The following is an 18,255-nucleotide window of genomic DNA, read 5'->3' as shown; positions in this document are numbered from 1 at the left end:
AGTTATTTTGTGTGGGAGATAGTAAGACAACAAAATGTTAGAAGTTCTTCCTTAAATATTGTCACGTTTTAAAGCCTTTGAACCAAAATCTATCATTACAATTTGGCTAAAGCCCAGATTTACAGCAGTTTTGTCCAGATTAAAAAAATAGACTTTAAATACACTAAAATATCATTTAGCCATTTTGGCCAATAAAGCCCGAGTGATCACTCGGCTGTAGGATTTCCAACAGCACTTGAAAGCATCAGCAGACCACACAAATCTCACAACGTGGTCCTCTTGGCTCTGGTGCTGATGCAATCGCTCAGCACTAGACATGAAAAGATCTTAATGTCTTATCTACTAAGGATTTATGAAATTTGATCAAAATTATTTCTTAGAAAGCTTAATGGATCAGCTTCATATCAGTATTTCTGAAATAAAAGGAGGAATGTTTCAAACTAGCAATTTATGGCAGACAGGATTAATTATCAGCTTGTTAAATTCACACCTGTTGCTGGAATTGTCCATTTTTGTCTCCCTGGAGGCTGCTGATTTTCACAGAAAGGAAAAATAAATGCAGTAACAAAATGCAAGGCTGCAGCTGTTGAGGTTGTAATCAAAGCAGGACAAAGTGTAGCTTTTCAACATCTGGTTTTTAAATAACTTGCAGCACATTCAAAAGAGTAGAGCCCTGAGAGTTTGGAGCATGTTTGAGACAAAAGCACTAAAAAGCCAACAATTCAATTTTATTTATATAGCACCAATTACAGGTCAAATTGTCTCAAGATGTTTTACAGAACCCATAAAAAGACTTCAAATGCAATTATTACACTTAACATTATCAAAGTGCTGAATGGAAACTAACGCAGACACTTTTAGTTTTTATTGAAATTATTATAACAGACAATAAGATAAAGTTCAAAGTGAAAATAAAGCACAAGTTTGTGAACTCTGAGTCAAGATAATTCTGTCAAATGACTTACTGGGTTCACGGTTCTTGGTTGAATGTTTATTTTCAGGCCTGAGGGTGACACTAAAGGGTAGACTGATGTCTCGGCTTCATTAAAATGAAACGGTTTCATAGAGCGTAGAGTTCTTCAACAGATCTGCATTTAGCCTTTAACATAATCAGATACAGAATGCTGTGTGTAGAGTTGGCAGGTCAGATGATGGTCCAACTACACTGTAAAAAAAAAAAAAAAACAACAACAAACTAGTGAAGATCTGGCAGCAAGGATGCCAAAAAAAGATTTTTAAAAACGGTTTACAATTGTAATGTTGTATAACAGTGAAAATAACGAAAAATATCTGCAAAATAGTTTTTTTTAAAGCTCATTTAAATACAATAAAACAGCATAAAAAAAAGTACAAATACTGATTGTTGACGTCAACATTGTATACTATGTTTTTGTTTTACAGTCCAATAAATAAGTAAATTAATGCTTTTCTCTGTGATTTTAACTAGATATTATCTGTAATTTACCAAAACAAGGTAAATGTGCACAATAACTAATTTTTTTTAATTTTCCAATTCCAAATACAGAATATTTCTTAAAATGGCAAAAACACGTAAATGACGACATACTTTTCTGATTTATATACAGTTAAGAAAATCTGTAATTTTATGGTCAAATACTGTGGAAAAAACTATTTGTAAAAATATTGGCTGTAATGTAGACATTGTTATAGTCAACAGGCAAATCAGTATTTTTTTCAGTGATTTCATTAGATATTTTCTGGAATTTTACAAAACAGGCAAAATCTGTAAAATAGTAACAATTTTTCAATCCTTAATATACACAAACTTTTGTTTTTCAAATAATGGCTAATATTAGGTGTGGACATTATGTACAATTTTGTCCCTTTTTGAATAATTAAATTGTAAATTAACACTTTAAACAACAATTTCTAATTCAAAATCTGTAAAAAACAATTCATAAATAATTTGCCATTTTAAATACGTACAGAAAAAAAAAAAAAAAAAGGTAGTTTTATGATCAAAAAGATTGTGAAAGGCAGCTGTGGCTACAAATGTAGCTTACCACCACCAGAGTGAGAATGTGTGAGCGAATGAATAATGGATCCATTGTGAAGTGCTTTGAGTGTCCAAAAAAGCACTATATAAATCTAATACATTATTATTATTATTATTATTATTACTACTACTACTACTACTACACACGTGGACAAAATTGTTGGTACCCCTCAGTTAAAGAAGGAAAAACCCACAATTCTCACTGAAATCAATTGAAACTCACAAAAGTAACAAATAAAAATTTATTGAAAATTAAATAATCAAAAACAGCCATCACTTTTGAATTGTTGATTAACATAATTATTTAAAAAAAACAAACTAATGAAATAGGGCTGGACAAAAATGATGGTACCCATAACTTAATATTTTGTTGCACAACCTTTTGAGGCAATCACTGCAATTAAACGATTTCTGTATTTGTCAATGAGCGTTCTGCAGCTGTCAACAGGTATTTTGGCCCACTCCTCATGAGCAAACAGCTCCAGTTGTCTCAGGTTTGATGGGTGTCTTCTCCAAATGGCATGTTTCAGCTCCTTCCACATATGTTCAATGGGATTCAGATCTGGGCTCATAGAAGGCCACTTTAGAATAGTCCAACGCTTTTCTCTCAGCCATTCTTGGGTGTTTTTGGCTGTGTGTTTTGGATGGTTGTCCTGTTGGAAGACCCATGACCTGCGACTGAGACCAAGCTTTCTGACACTAGGCAGCACATTTCTCTCCAGAATGCCTTGATAGTCTTCAGATTTCATCGTACCTTGCACACTTTCAAGACACCCTGTGCCAGATGCAGCAAAGCAGTCCCAAAACATTACTGAGCCTCCTCCATGTTTCACCGTAGGGACAGTGTTCTTTTCTTCGTATGCTTGGTTTTTGAGTCTATGAACATAGAGTTGATGTGCCTTACCAAAAAGCTCCAGTTTGGTCTCATCTGTCCAAAGGACATTCTCCCAGAAGCTTTGTGGCTTGTCAACATGCATTTTTGCAAATTCCAGTCTGGCTTTTTTATGAGTTTTTTTCAGCAGTGGTGTCCTCCTTGGTCGTCTCCCATGAAGTCCACTTTGGCTCAAACAACGACGAATGGTGCGATCTGACACTGATGTACCTTGGCCTTGGAGTTCACCTTTAATTTCTTTGGAGGTTGCTCTGGGCTCTTTGGATACAATTCCAACGATCCGTCTCTTCAATTTGTCATCAATTTTCCTCTTGCGGCCACGTCCAGGGAGGTTGGCTACTGTCCCGTGGGTCTTGAACTTCTGAATATGAGCCACTGTTGTCACAGGAACTTCAAGCTGTTTAGAGATGGTCTTAAAGCCTTTACCTTTAAGATGTTTGTCTATAATTTTTTTTCGGATGTCCTGGGACAATTCTCTCCTTCGCTTTCTGTTGTCCATGTTCAGTGTGGTACACACCTTTTCACCAAACAGCAGGGTGACTACTTGTCTCCCTTTAAATAGGCAGACTGACTGATTATGAGTTTGGAAACACCTGTGATGTCAATTAAATGACACACCTGAGTTAATCATGTCACTCTGGTCAAACAGTTTTCAATCTTTTATAGAGGTACCATCATTTTTGTCCAGGCCTGTTTCATTAGTTTTTTTTTTTTTTTAAAATAATTATGTTAATCAACAATTCAAAAGTAATGGCTGTTTTTGATTATTTAATTTTCAATAAATTTTTATTTATTGTTACTTTTGTGAGTTTCAAGTGATTTCAGTGATAATTGTGGGTTTTTCCTTCTTTAACTGAGGGGTACCAACAATTTTGTCCACGTGTGTAAATGATTATAAAAATACTTAAGTATATACATTTTTAGAATTTTTGGCCTGTTTTTTTAAAGGTTAACACATGACTGATTACTTTGGTTCTGCATTGTTATTAGTTATAAGCTGTCATTTATACAAACCATGAAAATGTGGTAAAGAGCAGTAAATGGTTTGCAAAACTGGAGAGAGAAAGTGGAAAAAAATGCACTTTTTTGTTTATTGAAGTCAAATGTATAAATAATTTAGGCTTAGTGAATTTTTATCAGGAGTTTACAAATATCAGGGTTGATCTTCTGGAGATCATGAATATTCACTGCAAATTTCATCAGAATGTAGCCAGCACTGTTCAAGCTCTTAATAATTAAAACGTTTATGTAGTGGAAATATTGACCTGATGGAAGGAAGGTTCCATACAAGTACCCAGAATCATTTAGATAAATTAAACAGCAGTCTGGGCTGTGTTTTCTTGAGTGGACAAAGAATGAATTTGTATTTACAAGCATGTACTAATGTCTGATTGTAAAGAAAAAGCGTGTCTGAACATGGATGTGGTTTTTCTGTGTATATCTACCTCCGTGTGTGTGTTGTATCCACCCGCCGTGACAGCAGCACAGAGCGGCCAGTGTTCCGGTTACCAGCAGTTACATAACTGCTGATTTGTATTCGCACAGTTGTCAGGCCTTTATCCTGACATGCCGGCCAAAAGCTACAGCTCTCGTTCTGCAAGCAAATTAGAAAGTCACCAGTGCAAGAATTTCACATTGACAACTCAGGGCAGATTCACACTATAGTTTCTTTGCAAGTTAAGACATTTTACATGGATTTCACCTGCAGGAGCTTGTTTTGAAACTTTGACTGAGCTTCAGACTGTATTATTGCTACTAATTTATTACTGCAATCACAGAACTCCAAACTAAAACTGTATACATCCTTTTAAAGGCATTAGAGGAGATTTAATTTCCTACAACTCTGAACGTAGCATGCGCATATACAACCTCTCCCTCACCCCCTCTAACCTCCCCCCTCTTAACATTTACGAAGAAACGCCCCCTCCAGAAACTTGCGTAGGACTCGTGAAGTTGCCTACAGCCGCAGTATAATACAATAATACATTTTACCTGTCCAGAAGGAATTTAGCAACCAAGGCATCTGTCTTTAGGTCCATTTGTTGCTTGAGCGGACGCCATCGCCCAAATGACTCGCCAATAATCACTTTTGTTTTTGCATTCTCGCGATCCAGTTGTCTTGTTTTCTCTGACCTCAAAAAAAAAAAAAAAGCAGCCTTTATTTTACGGCTGGGTCCCCCTGGATCTTTAGCTGCCATTATGTAAAAAAAGATGAGCAAAACAAGTCGCCAGCTAACTACGAAGCTATACCAAAGCAACACATACAGAAAACACGTAAGTCCAAGGCGTACGTAATCTACGCAACTAGGCCTGAGCCGGAAGATTTTTGATTGACAGGAAAGGGAGTAAAGCAAACGCCTCGGTCCGAGCGCGTTGATTGGCTGATGTTTTTCAGGTCCTGCCATGTCCACAGTTATTTTTTTTTAGAAACCATACATGCAAGTCCACTAAAGGTCAGTATATTCATTTTATGTGAATCAGACAAGTTAAACAAAAACATCCTCCATAATGCCTTTAAGCGCAACATTTACTTGTAAAATGTAATTGCACTCATCACTTTGTGTTTTTACTTTCTTTGTCCTATTCATATCACTGCTCTCTGATGTATCAAACATGTGCTACGAACCAACATCCATACTGCATTTATTATAGGTTTATGTTATTTTCTTGCATATTTACGCCTCAAACTAACCGAATATTCACGTTTTTTGCTTTAGGCATGTCTTCCATTGTGTCTTTGTTCATCTGCTTACATTACATTAGATGCGTCGCCTTTCATGTAACTTAAGCTGCTTAACAAAGAAACAAACTGGGCCTTTGTTTTTGTGTTTGAACACCTGATCTTCTGACTAGGGGCCAACACATTGAGCTTTGAAGCATCATGAGTGTACTGACAATCTCCAGGGACCTTATTTTTGTCCAGATTAAAACATCTCAGCAAATTTTAAAGAGATTATAATGGTTATAATGGAAGAGCTTTCATGTTTCCCAGTAGAAGAATAATAATGACACTGATGCTTTACCTACAAGCAGGTCAAAACTTCCACTCACGCTACGTAAATTTATGTCTGAGACTTATCTAAGGGATCTAAGAGAGAACTTCAAAGAAATATTGTTATGTTCCAGATTTTTGGTGTGTTTTGATGCAAGATAATAGGTTGAGTTGTTAGACGACAAAAACAAAATTCCTCGCAGCCTCTAACAGGATAATTTAGGTCAGCGGTTGCCCAGGGTGCTGCTGTCATTTCAAATCATGCAACACACCTAGCATACTCACCGGTATCACCCCCGAGCTGTTTCCATACTCAAATATTCTCTAACAGGTGACATGGTATCAGATCTGACATGTGCTGCAGATATCTGGATCATATTTACTCTAAATGTGCTGCAAAACATTTTGCCTTGAATGAACAAGTTTCTTAGTATTTGGATATATGGCTCCATTTCCAAATGCATATTGAACACCTAGTGAACAAAACTGAACGTTAAGTTGTTTATGATTCAAATAGGTCCTGCTCTCATTTAGCAGTCAGGAAAACACAGATTCGCAAGTGTTTAGGCTACTGTGACATTTTGTAAAGGCTGCGTCTACTGTAGGAGTTTCCTCTGTTTTATGTCCAACTCACTGTCAAGCTCACATTACTGTGTGTTTTGTATTCTGCTTCTTAGGAGGCAGCAGGACTTTTATATTTTATTTACCAAACAGAAGAGCGTAAACTGTAATTTTCTATCATTCTCACTCATCGAAACTGCTGCTATTACAGAAGACCCAGGATTTGCTCTGAATAATGGTTAAACAGGCTCCTCCTGTTTTGCTCTCTGGGTCTGGAATAAACAAACTTGAAAAGAAACTGCAGCTTCACAATTTTGGGAGACCTCAAAGCTCTGATCAAAAGGTGTGTAATTGAACTCCTACACTGGATTCTGTTTTGTGTATTGGAAGGCCTCCGTTTTATTGTGCTTTGCTTTTGTCCTGTGTCAGTTCCTTAGTTGATTTTTATAATCTTTTGTAAGTTTGCAATTGAGTGCCTCCTTGTCCAGCTCACCCTGAAAAGACTTCTAGTTAGATAAAGGGTAAGTAAACTCTCAAAGGATGTAAGATGTTGCAGTAAGAGATCGAAATGGTGATGAACTTTGCTGTTTGTAGTAATCTAGTGAAGTTTAACAAACTGATTACAGTCACTATCAATTTTTTTTAATCTTAGTGAAGAATGTTTTTGTGAAACAGACTTCTTTGCTCTAACTGAGAAAATTAATTTATTTGTGATGTTTGATTGCTACATTTTAATCAGGCAAATAATTTGTTCTACTGTAACTCAAAAGTGGCTGTAAGTCTGCAACTAAACCCTACATATTACAGGATGGTGTAAATATCAAACATATGACAATTTGCGTGGGGGAAGCCCCTGGGTCGCCTGCTTAACATGTTGAGCTATCTGGGTGCCCCAAATTGCAGGGCAAAAACCAAATTAACTAATGCTGTGGCACTACAAGGTTCCATACAACAAAGTAGAGGGGAAGTACTCACACTACAGAGGTACTTAAACGAGGGAGCAAAAAACAGACTGAAGGAATCCAAGCGACCGGGTCCAGGGGGTGGGTGGGTAATCCATAAAGGGAAGACGCAGCAGAGGTCCAAAAACAAAAGTAGTCCATAGATGGGGAACAGAGGCTGTGGCAACACAGTAAAGGCAAACAATGATCAGGCAAAGACTGAGGGCAGCAGAGGGTTTATATAGCTGAGGGAACAGGTGAGGGGAATTGACTGATTGCCTGCAGCTGAAGCTCATGCAGCAATCAGGTGGCTGAGTGCAGGGAGACAGGGGGCGAGCGACTGTGAGAGAGAGACAAGAGGGAAGGACGGCAGACAGAGGGAGACAGAGGCACACAAGCCAAAGGGCAATAATGGGGAAGAGAAGAAAAGGGGAGAAAAAGGGCAGGAGCAGGACCATAGATATATACAAACACTGGATGGCTCATGAGCGCTGTCAGTCTATGGAGTGCAACGTCGCCACATGGCGGCCATCTTGGGACAGGGCTGCTCGATCACTCATAACATTGAAGTCAATGGAGCATAGATTTTAAAATCACTGAAGATTGCTCAATTTTCAACCGATTTTACAACAGCTTGGTTTGTTATAAACGTCAGAGATGTTCTTGTTTTACTGCTTACATAAGAATAATTAAAACCATTGAATTCATATAAAACTTATATTAAGTAGATAGGTAAAGAAATAGCTATACACACACAGATATTATACTGTCAATCTTTAATATTTACAATATTCAAATAGACAAAATAAATAAATGATGATGAACAAATAACAAAAAGTAATGCTAAAATGAAAAAATAATGACATTTGAACAAAAAAATAATAAATAATGAATAAAGAAAAATAATAACAAGATTCCCACCCTTTTCAATAAATCATTTTCCAGGATTTTTGCAGTGTCCCATAACCAACTGAAGTTACAACAATGGAGTGGGCAATTTTTAAGTTAATCTCGCCTTCTTAAAAAAAAGCAAGATTAAAGGTTGATGACCAATATCTCTAACTAGCTGCACAGTATCATGTTAAGCTTTTGAATTTATTTATTTCTAATATCGGGCATGAAAATTGTCTGCTAGTGTCTTTTTAGTCAAAGGTTATTTAGTGTCTTACTATTCTTAATTTATGGTTTATACTTATATTGTAATCTTCACAATTTTATCCTGCTGGTTTGAGGACTGCAGCGAGGACCTTCCACTTGTCTAAACTTCAGGCTGCCACTGCAAAAAAATAAAAAATGAACACAGATATCATCTTTTTTCAGCATAAATGGATGTAAATGTAATTTTATTATTTAGCATTGCACTTCTTTATTACTGTCAGCTTTCTAATGCACAGATAAAAACAAAGCTCAACCAAAATCAATGCACAACAAACAGAGATGTTGTCTTTTCTTTTCATGAACCTGCTGCCTACATTACCCACAATGCATTTTGGCTGCGGGCTAACTAATCCAGGCATATATGTATACAAACAATAAGTCTAAGGTCTCAATCAAAGTCTTTTAACAAGCAAATAAATACAACCACAACCACAAAGAATGTAATTTCGCCTAAAGATTCGGTTCTCAAAAAACGTTGGTCTCAGGAAAACCTAATAATTGAAAATCAGATTGTGAGTAACACCATCTTCAATGTGAGTAGCCAGGCAGACAAGACACACAACTATGCCGCATTTTTCAAAACGAAAAGCTGCGATTTCGGAATTTAGCCTGAATCATAGCCACATTAATAAGGTTTGTAATAAACTAAACTGTTAGTAAATCAATCAAGAATTGAGCGAGTTATGAGTGTTAAAGTGAGGAAATCATCCACCTTACCATTGACTACAGTACAGTGCGCCAGAGCAGTCCCCTGTCCTAAGATGGCCGCCAAGTGATGCCGCCACCGACTCCGTCTTGAGACATCTAGTGTTTGTATATACACACGTGGACAAAATTGTTGGTACCCCTCAGTTAAAGAAGGAAAAACCCACAATTCTCACTGAAATCACTTGAAACTCACAAAAGTAACAATAAATAAAAATTTATTGAAAATTAAATAATCAAAAACAGCCATTACTTTTGAATTGTTGATTAACATAATTATTTAAAAAAACAAACTAATGAAACAGGCCTGGACAAAAATGATGGTACCTCTATAAAAGACTGAAAACTATTTGACCAGAGTGACATGATTAACTCAGGTGTGTCATTTAATTGACATCACAGGTGTTTCCAAACTCATAATCAGTCAGTCTGCCTATTTAAAGGGAGACAAGTAGTCACCCTGCTGTTTGGTGAAAAGGTGTGTACCACACTGAACATGGACAACAGAAAGCGAAGGAGAGAATTGTCCCAGGACATCCGAAAAAAAATTATAGACAAACATCTTAAAGGTAAAGGCTATAAGACCATCTCTAAACAGCTTGAAGTTCCTGTGACAACAGTGGCTCAACGTGGCCGCAAGAGGAAAATTGATGACAAATTGAAGAGACGGATCGTTGGAATTGTATCCAAAGAGCCCAGAGCAACCTCCAAAGAAATTAAAGGTGAACTCCAAGGCCAAGGTACATCAGTGTCAGATCGCACCATTCGTCGTTGTTTGAGCCAAAGTGGACTTCATGGGAGACGACCAAGGAGGACACCACTGCTGAAAAAACTCATAAAAAAGCGAGACTGGAATTTGCAAAAATGCATGTTGACAAGCCACAAAGCTTCTGGGAGAATGTCCTTTGGACAGATGAGACCAAACTGGAGCTTTTTGGTAAGGCACATCAACTCTATGTTCATAGACTCAAAAACCAAGCATACGAAGAAAAGAACACTGTCCCTACGGTGAAACATGGAGGAGGCTCGGTAATGTTTTGGGGCTGCTTTGCTGCATCTGGCACAGGGTGTCTTGAAAGTGTGCAAGGTACGATGAAATCTGAAGACTATCAAGGCATTCTGGAGAGAAATGTGCTGCCTAGTGTCAGAAAGCTTGGTCTCAGTCGCAGGTCATGGGTCTTCCAACAGGACAACGATCCAAAACACACAGCCAAAAACACCCAAGAATGGCTGAGAGAAAAGCGTTGGACTATTCTAAAGTGGCCTTCTATGAACCCAGATCTGAATCCCATTGAACATATGTGGAAGGAGCTGAAACATGCCATTTGGAGAAGACACCCATCAAACCTGAGACAACTGGAGCTGTTTGCTCATGAGGAGTGGGCCAAAATACCTGTTGACAGCTGCAGAACGCTCATTGACAAATACAGAAATCGTTTAATTGCAGTGATTGCCTCAAAAGGTTGTGCAACAAAATATTAAGTTATGGGTACCATCATTTTTGTCCAGCCCTATTTCATTAGTTTGTTTTTTTTAAATAATTATGTTAATCAACAATTCAAAAGTGATGGCTGATTTTGATTATTTAATTTTCAATAAATTTTTATTTATTGTTACTTTTGTGAGTTTCAAGTGATTTCAGTGAGAATTGTGGGTTTTTCCTTCTTTAACTGAGGGGTACCAACAATTTTGTCCACGTGTGTATCTATGAGCAGGACCATAACCATAACACAGAGACCTGGCAGCTCTTCCTCTCACAACGCTGAGCCCCATTTGGCTTGTAGGAGGATGCAGTTAGGACCCTCAGTATGACCTGAAGATGCTCATCAGTAAGTTTGGACCTGTCCTTTGACTTAGTGAACTTCATAGTGGACTTATTAAAGTCCACTATTTATTTACAAATAAAATATTAGCAATTTTTTTGTACTGAAAATGTCTGGAATTGACTGTACCTTATAGGGCTACATTCTTTGTTCTGTGACTCATGTTTGTAACATTCATGCTTGTAAAACTGGAAGCAAAATACATATGAGAGATAGATGGGGCTTTTACTCATTACTCACACTTTGGTGAAATCTACATGAAGGGTTTGGAAGCAGAGTGGTCGAACCCAGTTTCTGTTACTGAGAAAAATGGGTTCAAAATTTTGTGTTTTCAAGATTGGTCTAACATTAGAAGTGCTGCTGTACCGCTATGTTTCAGTTTTGCTACTAAAATCTAGACCATAAAATATAGAAATTATATCAAACTCAGTTTGGATGTTTTGTGGGTTGGGCCACTGTGCTTCTAACCCCCTCATATTTCCTCAAATTAATATAGACATTTTCTTTTCCATATCTGCATACCCTAGACAGGTGCTCTGATTCTTATGCGTGCAGCTTGACTGAATTTTTTCACCGTCATTGTTAAGAGAAAACAAATTTTAAAAAAATCTGTCTACATAAAAATGCAGAAATTAAGTGTTGTCCAGTGAATGCCAAAGCAATATTAAAAGCTCTTACCCTGAAGCAATGAAGCCTGAGAAAGAACCCTGAACTCAGCAAATTGACCTTTAAGGTAATAACGTCATAGAATTTGTGCTTTTCAGTTCTTTTCAGTTCTGCTGTGTAAAGACATTTTTAAATAACTTCACAAATTTTATGATATTGAAGCACAGATTCTAAAACAAAAAAACCTCTATGCTATGGATGTAACCATCAACTATTACTAAGAATATGTTCTGGGTATTTGTTTATTTTGTATATATACGTATTTACCATCATTACCACAGATTGTTGTTTTCACGTGAGCAGACTGGAGCTGCTTTCTCATGGGAATGAACAGTTGAGAATTTCTGCAAAGGAAACACACACATGGACACACACTTAAGTTTGTGTCTTTATTTCAAACATTACAATGACTTAGTTTGTTTTCTTGCTACCAGGACTTGTCCAATCCAAACCTGGCCTAAACTTACTGTAACCTGAAAACACATTTTCACCTCAAAACTGAAAGATTTACATAGGTAAGACTTAATTTTTGTGATCTACACAACATGACTTAAACCTAAGCCCTGCACTACGAAACAGGGTCAAAACATTCAGGATGTCTTTTCGTTATCTGGCTTCACTAAACCTAACAACCTCAGTCAAGCCAAGCGGTCACACAAAACTGGGGTTCTTAATCAAGCTTATCACAAACACGGACCATCGTGGAGCTGTGTGTTTGTCACAAGAACAGCAAGCTATAATCTGAGACCTCAAGGTAGCAGCTGGAAAATCCCGACTCCTGACTGCTGAAAGCTAACTGGCTTATTATTATCACTGCCGTGTCGTTAAGGCACGAGTGCATCTGATTACTCCGTTAAATGTGTTTCCTAAATAATTTATTATGGTGTTTGTAAGAAAGTTCTCATTAAATGGTCATATGAGTGAGTACAGAACAAATATAAAAACAAAATTCAAACTCAGAAGCAATCTCACTGAAAACCTTGTAAGGTCAACAAGTTTAAGGCTTTTGTCGCCTTTAGGATTATATCGCTCTTCACAGGCCTGTAGAACAATGAAATTTCTTGTAGTCAAAAAGGAAGGAAAAGGATTCAATGGATCCAAATATTTTATTTTCATATACATCAGTAAAAAAGTTTTTAGTGTGATGAAATTCTTACTTGTTCATGTCTTTGTGTTTAACATATTTACAGAATCAGTGTCAAAAAAAGGCTCGTGCAACATTTACAAAGCAAAATGTCACGATTTCCTCATATGTACTGAGATAAACAATATTTTAGAATCAAAGAACATTGCAAAAAGCAAGCAAGACTCCATTGAGAATCTTTATCTGTTATCTATATGTTTGTCAGGGAATGATGGGTTTAGACAGTCTGTAAAAAGAATCTTGGTCTCATTAGAAACCCTGTAGTTTCTGCACAAATTTATTTCTCTTTTGGGTTCTTGGGGATGTTTCTCCTTTCATCCAAGATGACTCTTTAGTTCTTGAGTACATTTTCTTTTTTTTCTTTTTTTTTTTTTTTACTGAAGCTCCAATGAATATCATGACCTGGATGACTGTAAATTCAGGCAGACATATGTGCTGATTTGTTAGCATGAACATAACCTGCTTCAATTGCCATAGGCATGTAGCCTAGCCGCGGTAGACAACCCACAGCAACGAATTTAATTCTCTGCCAGGGTCGGTCTAGTTACCTTCAGTAAGCCTCGAGGTTGGATGCTCCTAAAACTGGCCGACGAATCACCATGAAGTGTAGAGTCAGAAGGCGGGCGTAACTGAGTGACGGCAGAGGTGCGACGATTCTGACAGAAACAACTGGAAACAACCATAGAAACAAGGATAGACAAGAAGATGGCTGCGCACAATAAACAGTTATCTTTCGACTTGGCTTTGGCCACGACAACAGTCATTGAGCTCCATTAGCACCGACTCTGAATAATCTTTCTGTTAACATGTCTGTAATATACTTGAACTTCACCCATTGGCTGTATAAATAAGGCTTCACCGAATTCCTGCATCCTCTGATTTCCGGCGCTCTAGGAACTACGTCAGCCTATTCGTTGTGCTGATTGGTTGTATACCTACCCAATTGCTGCAGAGTGATTTGAAAGACAACCTTTTAGCCCGCCTCCCTCCCTGTCGAGAGTTCCTAGACCCTTGCGTCTTCAGACCTGGGTCTAGCGCGGCTAGGCTAATAGGCATGTACACTAGTAAGTAAACCACCATTGTAGACATGAAAATCCAGAGTTAACTGACTAACCTCACATCTATCTTGGTAGTCCAGACCTGTGGAATACATTAATTTCCTTTCGCCCTACCCTGACCGCTACCCGTCCTTAATTGATTAATAAATCAATCAGACTTTATTTGTCTTGTACTTTTCCCATTAATGAAATGGAACACAAAATGATTTACAGAACGATAGGAAGTGATAAAATCAATAAAACACAAATTGAGGAACTGAGGAAAGGCTGTCATAAATAAACATAATGAGGAAATGCTGGAGACAGGATCAGTCAAAATTCATACCAGCAAAATAAGACAGCAATTCAAAATGATGTAAAACAAATAGATAATATAGACAAAAAATAAAAAATAAAAAATAGAGAAATCAGTTTTAACAATCAGTTCTGAAAATAGTAACAGCAATAAATAAGACTAAAAAGGTAGGTGTGGCGTTTGCTTTTAAAAATATCTACACTCTTTGTTGCCCTCAAATTTTTAGGAAGGCTAATGATGTGGGCCGTGTTAACAAAATGCTAATGTAGAGGGTTCATGGGATAAAAGCAAATTTGATAAATAAGTAGGACCAAGATAATTCTAAACTGCATAAACCAATGTAAGGATCTTAAAGTCTTTTCTAAAATGGACCGGTAACCAGTGAAGAGAGTTTAAAATTGATATAGCATGTGCTCTTCTTCTGGTCTTGGTCAACACATGTGCTACGGAGTATTTTAACAGTTGAAGTGGAGATATATTCTTCTTGGAGAGATCTTAAGACAGTATTACAATCTTGCAGGTAATAAAAACATGTAGCAGGATCTCTATATTGACTTGAGAGAGAACAGGTTGCACTCTGGCAATGTTTCTTAACTGATAAAATGCAGTCTGTTTTGGTTTTAGTATGAGGTTCAAGAAAAAGATTTGAGTCAAAGACAGCTGCTAGATTTGTTTGACATGATTTTAATGCCAGTGCCTGCAGTTTCTTGTTGACTTTCCCCCTTAACCTAAACTAAGCATTACCCCGATCTTAAACCAACTGTTCATCTCAAAATGGAATGATCTGATTGTGCTTGCTTGCTTTTTGCCCCCTCAAATGAGGCAATTCCCCTTAATGTAAAAGGTGTGCAGCACACACTGAAAGTTGGTCTTGAAATGAATCTTTGTTATCTGTTACTGCCCCCTGCTGGCTGAACTGTCACCTTAGGGCTTGCTCTGGGAGTTCAGTGTTCTGTAAAGCGTCTTGAGACAATTTCACCTGTAATTGGCGCTATATAAATAAAATTGAATCGAACTGAATTGAATTGAACCGAATTGAATTGAATTAAACCTTAACTTGCAGGACAGTCCAGATGAGATGCACCACAGTACCTTTGGTTGTAGAAATTTGAGCATCATCTGTACCAATCATGCTAGTTTGCATGTAATGGATTTTAGCAGCTAGTTTTGCACTGCTGCTGTTAACTTTTAATAACAAAAATATGATATTCTATTGTTTAACAGATTACACTATATTGTAGACATTGCAGCATGATCTGTGGCTATTTCATGATCCAGTTAATTACATTCTGATGAGCGAATGAATGAATGAAACAGATAAATTCTGGTGTAAATGGCGGCCTCATGAATCTGGGATTGATGGAAAGTTGAAGCAGGTCTCTAAACTCTCTGTGACCTTGTGTCAGTGATTTCACCTTAACTGGCAAACTGAGAGGAAGGAAGTGAAACGGCGAACTAAACAGCAAATAAGTATGCAGGAGACAGAATAGAGAGAGCCAGACAAAAGGCTGCAGAGAGAGAGAGAGAGAGAAAAGGGTTTCTAAGGATGAATAAAACGGAGGTAAGTCCACCAACACCACCACCGACATGAGCCAAAAGCACCAACTCACCCCTGCAACAACACATGCACATGTTCTTCTTTCCTTCCCCCACAGAGGAAGTGGTAAACAGTTGAGTCTCAGGCCTTGAATAACCGCCAAGCAGATCATGTGTTCATGGTAAAACGTGATGTTTTGTGAGATATAATTTGTCAGACTCAACTTCTCCATAAAAGTATCACAACATCACATCACAGTCATGTTCCCACAAAATAAAGATGACAGCATGATGACACATGCAAAGGGGAAGAATACGGTAATTTTAAAAAATTTTTTAAAGTGAAAGACCTCAACATGCTTACAGTAAGTACCGTCAGAGAGGTTGGAAAGATCTATAGTAAAACGAAACCCACCGTTCCCCTCTGTGTAGATCTGTAATGTACGAGAAATAGAGAGGAATTGGTTTTAGTTTTATGTGTAGTAGTTTCCTCCACAAAAAGCTACGAACTTCATAGTCTGTAAAAAAGACACATATGAAAATTAGTGCAGAGTACATTAATAATAATAACTTTACTTGTACTGATTTTTTCTTCAAATAGTAGTTACAAAGTGCTTTAACCCTCTGAAAACCAAAACATGTTATCTTTAAACAACCACGCGAATTATGGCCATTTATTAGAGCCATAAGCTGTAGGGTTACAGCCATCCTTGAGGTTGACCCAGCTGTTCCCGTAGAGGATTCTTTGTCATCTCTGGAACTGCAGCCGTGCTCCACAGGATGCCGTAGGTGCCGGGGCATGCCCCTTCGACTGCCACCCCTAGGAGCCTGCCTTGCCCCACCTCCCCACTCTCTCCAGTAGTTAGTTTTTGGCCTGAGTGGCATTCTTTATCATTATTTGTGAATAAAAATCCTCCTTAATTATCCATCTGCCTGCCGTCTGCTCTGTGTACTTTCACCTTTGGGTTCAAATCCTCCTCAAACAGTAACATTTTCATTTTCATGATTTATGGCATTAAAACCCCTTGACTGACCACGCAGTCCCCCTCACCTGTCGCTCTTTGAATCCTTTAACTAAGTTGGCATGTCTGTCGGTAACATGCTTTACCAAGAAGAACATGTTGGCTTCCTCTTTCTGTGAAACTGCCCTACTGTTGCATATTGAAATTCTATTGAACAAAAGGGCTATTTCCAATATTATTAGTTCTCATACTGAATGACTGTGTTTCATCTCAGCTGTTGCAATACCTGTGCAGAGTCCACATACCATGCAACGGTTTGCACTGAGTTCGAAAAAGTGAAAGTGTTTGTTTAGCCGCATTATTGTTGGATCTGCAGTTTATATGGGTGTGACTCATTTTAAGGACTGAAATTAAGGATATTTCGACCTTTGCTGCTTTAATTTTAATTTTGATTTTGATTCTTGCTTCTTACCTGTTTCTCACAAGCCCTCTTACTTTATGGAAGCACGCAACTAAATCACTGAGGCTCCCCTTTAATAATGCAGTTAAGCTAATTGAATACACTAAATCTACGGAAGAGGGAGTTTATCAGAGAGAGAAAACTTTCTGGCAGGCTGTTGAGACTTGGTGTGACAGTTGTTTTTGCACCTTTAGAGTGGTTTCCTCATGGTTTTCAGCTCTGAAATTAATCACAAGCTCACAAAGGAAGTGGCAGTTGATTACATTTTTCTTGTGCATTTTAGCATAAAGAGCAAATAGGAAACTTTTCCATAAGTTCAAAGTGGTGTGAAAATCATAAGTTATGCCACATTATTAGGTTGCAAATATAGGCTGCAGCATGCCACCACAGTGAGATTTCTTCTCTTTCATGTCCTAAATGCAATGCAATCAGCTGCAAATTTTTTTTTTCCCCCCACAGGATGTTTAGCTGCAACTTTAACACAACAAGTGAGATAATGAGGATGATAAGGTGTCAGCTCTTTTCTCTTGGCTATTTTGGCTTGCTATGTTGGGGCCCTTACACATGGGCTTCCCATGCTCATGTGCATTTGTTTGGATCTCTTCCGGATCTTCTACATAAAATATCTTATCATCTTAATGTAAATAGCAAAAAAGTTGAATTCTGTCCCCAAACATCCACCATAGTGTACTGAAGATACAGTTTTATTTAAAAGCAACAGCATCACAAAATAAAGCCTATCCTGAGCTCTGTACCAGGCAGACTCACAGGGACTCTTCAGCACATTTGACCAATGGTCCTCATCAACTCTCCCTCTTTCAATTAAATCATGCTTTGTCACCCTCTCCTGCGGCAGAGTAAGGGCTTGCATTCACCTCACGGACGTCCCCTTTTTTATGTGTTTGAGCTCAACAGGACGATCCGTACAGACGCTCTTGGACACAGCAAACGCTGGGCACGGAAGTTATGAATAGGGGGCTCTGTGGTTTCCCCAAAAAGAGTGTTTGTGTGTGTGTGTTTGTGTGTTCTGCAGGGGGTGGTTTGT

The 18,255-nt window shown here is 37.8% G+C and overlaps 1 long non-coding RNA gene across 1 annotated transcript; it reads right to left on the bottom strand.

Moving 5' to 3' along the window:
* Positions 1 to 715: 715 nt before the first annotated feature.
* Positions 716 to 5,002, bottom strand: LOC127535431 (uncharacterized). The gene is made up of 3 exons (XR_007944282.1): positions 4,902 to 5,002; positions 4,355 to 4,503; positions 716 to 1,165 (listed from the first exon to the last, which is right to left on the bottom strand). It is a non-coding gene; the product is annotated as an uncharacterized LOC127535431 (long non-coding RNA).
* Positions 5,003 to 18,255: the final 13,253 nt, after the last annotated feature.

The sequence above is a fragment of the Acanthochromis polyacanthus genome, chromosome 9 (assembly GCF_021347895.1).
Source record: "Acanthochromis polyacanthus isolate Apoly-LR-REF ecotype Palm Island chromosome 9, KAUST_Apoly_ChrSc, whole genome shotgun sequence".
In the NCBI taxonomy this organism is placed as follows: domain Eukaryota; kingdom Metazoa; phylum Chordata; class Actinopteri; family Pomacentridae; genus Acanthochromis; species Acanthochromis polyacanthus.
Note: the sequence above shows the minus strand (reverse complement) of the source record. Positions and strands in the feature narration are given on the sequence as shown.